General features: G+C 38.0%; 1 pseudogene; it reads left to right on the top strand.

Annotated features, from left to right (window-relative positions):
* Window positions 1–2,226: 2,226 nt before the first annotated feature.
* Window positions 2,227–4,297, top strand: LOC100339389 (baculoviral IAP repeat-containing protein 2-like; annotated as a pseudogene).
* Window positions 4,298–5,081: the final 784 nt, after the last annotated feature.

The raw sequence follows: 5,081 nt of genomic DNA, 5'->3' as shown, positions 1-5,081 counted from the left end.
ATTCTTACATGAGTAACACTAAGTACTGGTATAGGTTAAATTCAATAAAGGATTCCTTATTTCAGAGGAGGAAGTACAAATAAACAAGTCAAGGGAAAAGAGAATACTAATATAAAAGGAACAAAAAGCAAGGTCATTCTGTCAAAAATGCTGAATTGCCAGTGGATACTTGGTGCGGAAATTAAGACACCACTTGGCATTCCCACATCCAGCTTCCTGCAAATGCATACCCAAATTATTGCTTAAGTACTTGATCCCCTGGGATCTCCCCATGGGAGACCAAGCTCTTGGCTTGCGTCTGTCCATGGCTAGCCACTGCAAGAAGTTAGAGGGTGAACTAGCTCATGGGTGTTCTCTGTCTCACACACAAATGCAATAAATATTTTAAAGTTCAAAATGATTGCTTTATCTGCAGATCCCCCTGGTTGGGGTAAGGAGCTTCAGGAGTGCTGGTGCCCAGCAGAGTGGGTTGCAGCCAACTATGGTACTGGCATCACTGCTCTCCGGTTGTGTAGCGGCCTCCATGCAGCCACACTGTTCCCATGTTTGTTGTGCTGGTGATGTGATTTATGGCCCTGAATAGTCTCTTTGTCCTCTGTTTTTCCCCTTTGCAGTAACAATTCCCGTTATATAGACCCTAAAATTTTATAAAGGGCTATAGTTTGATTTCTATGGAGTGCAGTTTTGTGTATGAATTACATTGTGAAATTATGGAGTTTTAAGAAAAAATGCTAGGAGTTCAATACTGGTTTATTATGCATCATCAGTAATTCTGTTGGTAAGATAGTATTTTGTTAAGCATTTGTTAGGCATTTAGAAAGGATAAGATATGTATTTTAGTGAATTGGTTCTTCCTCAGTTAGAACTCTTCCTCAGTGACAAATATTACAGCTGAATTGTCCTTAAAAGAAGAGCAGGTTAGTAAATTTTAAAATGCAATATGAACAATGTGCACTGTGGAAATTTTATGTTAACTCGTTCAGTTTATTGAGAAAATACCTTCAGCTGGTCAACAATCATAAAGTGGCATATGAAGTTAGAAAGAGAGACAATATCATGCTACAGGAAATAAAAACAAGTGTAGGTAATATTTAACAAAAATATAGTATGTAATAGCTTGCAAACTTTAAGCAAAAATATTTGATATCAATCACACTAAAGTAGACATAGACTGAACAAACCCGGTGGATGTTGACTTAACTCCAAAGTTGTTAACTGAAGCTAATAAACCTACTTAAGTAAATACCATAGTGATAAGCTATGCGAAATTAGACTTTATATCATGTGATCCTTATAAATGAAGCCTTTAATTACTTTGGTTTACTAGAACAAAAAGTTTTAAAAAATTCGGATATCATGGTAAGGTTCTTAAAGGGAAATAAGTCTGTGTATAAATTTTTACTCTTGGAAAATCTTTAGTGATTGGCCTGATTTCTAGGCATCATAGCTTGTAACCAAAAGTGAATTGAACACATAATTGAGATAAATTGTAGCAGCTTGGAATTTTGGGGCTATAAACCTCTTCGAAAAATAAAGTGTTTTTGTTTTTGTTTTTGTTTTTGTTTTTTTTTTTTTTTTTGACAGGCAGAGTGGACAGTGAGAGAGAGAGACAGAGAGAAAGGTCTTCCTTTTGCCGTTGGTTCACCCTCCAATGGCCGCCACGGCCAGCGCACTGCAGCCTGCGCACCGCGCTGATCCGATGGCAGGAGCCAGGTACTTCTCCTGGTCTCCCATGGAGTGCAGGCCCCCCCTGCACTTGGGCCATCCTCCACTGCACTCCCAGGCCATAGCAGAGAGCTGGCCTGGAAGGGGGGCAACCGGGACAGAATCTGGTGCCCTGACCGGGACTAGAACCCAGTGTGCTGGCGCCGCTAGGTGGAGGATTAGCCTATTGAGCCACGGTGCAGGCTGAAAAATAAAGTTTTAACATATTTTTCACATGCACATAAACTTTTTAAGGCCTTTAATTTAGCATTACACCAAATTATGAGCAAATAGCTCTTTATTTACTTAAATGGTAATATAATCTCCAAGAATCCTTTAGTAGTGTCTCAGTAATTTAAGATAGCTCTTCATCCTCGCTTATGGAAAACTCATTAATCAGGTGTGGTGAATTCCAGATAAGTCAGAACTTATTTTTTTCCCTTTTTCGTTAAAATCTTAGTGTAAAGAGCTGAGGAGTTTCATGTGAGGGTTTTAGTCATCAAGAAATACTGCCATCTCCTCATGCACAAAACTGCCTCCCAAAGAGTTGTCCCAGGGACTTCATATTAAAGAATTAAGAGTATGATGGAAGATAGCACCATCTCATCAAATTGAACAAATGACCAAAACCAAAAAATGAAGTATGATTTCTCTTACAAACTCTAAAGAGTGCCTACATACTCAGGTCTCCCAATCCGTGTTCCTCTCTCAGAATGGAGTCTTGCTCCTGCTGGTTTGTATTACATTGGAATGAATAAGGTCAAATGCTTCTGCTGTGACCTGATGCTGGATAACTGGAAACAAGAATACAATCTTATTGAAAAGCATAAACAGTTTTATCCCAGCTGTAGTTTTTCTCAGAATCTGATTTCAGTTAGTCTGGAATCCACCATTAAGAAGTAGTTTTGCACATCCATTATTTCCCACTCAGGAACCATGCGTCTCATTCAGTGGTTCATAGTTTTTACCCCAGCCTTTCAACAAACCCTCCCAATTTAACATCAGTCTAAGATTTTTCTCCCATTGAGGACTAGTCTTTAAGGTTATTCAATGAGTACTGAAGAAGCAAGATTTCTTACTATAAGTGACCATTTAGCTTTTTGTTGCCATCAGAATTTGCAAGAGCTGGCTTCTCTAATGTAGCACCTGGAGATGCAGTAGCCGGCTTTGCATGTGACCGGAAGTAAAGCAACTGGAAAAAAGGATGATGCTATGTTAGAATGATGGCGGCATGTCCCAAATACCATTGTTTTCTAGAAATACTGAGGTTCAGCATTTCAAATTGGAGCATGCAGGCACATGCCTAACAAATGAGCACAAATATGTACTGGCCATCTAGTGATCCAGTTTGTCCTGAGCAGCTTGCAACTGTTGGTTTTTATTATGTGGCTCTCAGTGATGATATCAAATGTTTTTGTTGTGATGGTGCCTTGAGGTTTTGAGAATGTGGAGATGATGCCTAAGTTGAACATGCCAAATTGTTTGCAAGGTGTGAGTTCTTGATGGGCGTGAAAGGGTAGGAGTTTGTTGATGAGATTCAAGACAGATTTCCTCATCTTCATCAACAGCTGTTGTGAACTTCAGACCCTCTTGGAGAAGAAAATGCTGATCCACCAATTTTTCATTTTGGACCTGGATAAAGTTCTTCAGACGATAAAGGCATGATGAATACACTTGTGGTTAAATCTGTCTTAGAAATGAGCTTTAATATAAGCTTTGCAAAAGAGACAGTTCACAGTAAAACTCTACCGACCAGAGAGAACCATAAAACAGTGAATGATATTGCATCAACACTTCTTAATGCTGAAGATGAAAAAAGAGGAGAGGAAAGACAAGCTGAAGAAAGAGCATCAGAATAGCATGACTCTCTTTCAACAGCTGGTGTGTGTGCTTCCTATCCTGAATCATCTTTTAAAGGTCAATGTAATTAATAAATAGGAAAATGATATTATTAGACAAAAACACAGAAACCTTTACAAGCAATAGAGCTCGTTGATACTGTTTTACTTAAAGGAATTGTGGCAGCCAACACCTTCAAAAACTGTCTAAAAGACATTGACTCTATGTTATATAAGAACTTTGTTGAGTTTGTTGGAAAGATTATTTTAGAAATCCTTAGGCATAAGGTTCATGTCTATGTTTGACAGAATCAAGACAGTCAGCAAACTATAATCTGTACATTTTATTGTTCAAAAATTCATTGCCTAAATAATATATCTAGATTTAAAAGTTTCTGATGACCTATAGGTAGAATAGACATTGTTCAGTAGATAGTAGGTAAAAAAAAAAAAAAAAAAGTGGTAGCAAGTGAAGCAGTTTTCTATTTTGTAGAGTGATGCTCTGTATTTTCAGTACTCAAAGAAAAAGAACACGAAGTATTTTCCAACAGAAGATATTTCATGTCCATCCCTGGGAGACCAGTTGAGGAGGCTGCAAGAAGTAACTTTTAAAATGTGTATAGACAAAGAAGTTTCTATTTTATTCATTCCTTCTAGTAATCTGGTAGTATGCCAATCATGTGCCCATTCTCTAAGAAAATACCCTATTTGCTCGGTGTATAATCAAGGGTACAGTTTGCACATTTCTCTCATAAAAGCCAACTGGGCTATATACTACTTATGTAGAAAGTCTTTAAAATATTGATCATTTACAGCTACCTGAAATAAAAAAGGAATTATTTGCTCAACTGGTAACATTAATGCTTTTTTCTACTTTGATACTAATAATTTTGTTTCCAAAATCATAGCATTATATATTTTATCTTAGAATCTGTTTCTTTGTAAAGGAAGATTTCTGTTTAATGAGTTGAATTACTATCTATGTGTGGATCTGGGAGGAATCAAAGGGCTTATGTCAGTGCTCCTTGGGTATCATTTTGGAGTTTCTGGATTTGGCATTTCTTCTGAAAGCTTTGAGTATGGCTACATGAGAATGCAGTTTAACAGAACTGGAAACCAGGAATTCTAGCTCATCAGAATGATGATGCCACATTCTCTTTGGTGCTTTTTACTTATGTTGTAAATTAAGGATTTTTTTTCTCTTAGCGATCATAGGATATCCCCCAGTTTGTAGGAAACATCTTAATAAATTGCTTTTTTAGAAGATTTATTAATTTATTTATATGAAAGGCAGAGTTACAGAGAGGCAGAGGCAGAGAGAGAGAAATTTCTCATCCATTGGCTCACTCCCCAGATGGCCACAATAGGCAGAGCTGAGCTTATCCAAAGCCTGGAGCCAGGAGATTCCTCCGGGTCTCCCATGCAGGCACAGGATCCCAAGGAGTTAGGCATCTGCTACTGCTTTCTCAGGCCAAAGCAGAGAGCTAGATCAGAAGTGGAGCAGCCAGGTCTTTAACCAGAGCCCTAAACAATGCCTCC

This window comes from Oryctolagus cuniculus, chromosome 3 (assembly GCF_964237555.1).
Source record: "Oryctolagus cuniculus chromosome 3, mOryCun1.1, whole genome shotgun sequence".
NCBI lineage: Eukaryota > Metazoa > Chordata > Mammalia > Lagomorpha > Leporidae > Oryctolagus > Oryctolagus cuniculus.
The sequence above is the reverse complement of the archived record's forward strand: the minus strand, read 5'-3'. Positions and strand labels throughout refer to the sequence as shown.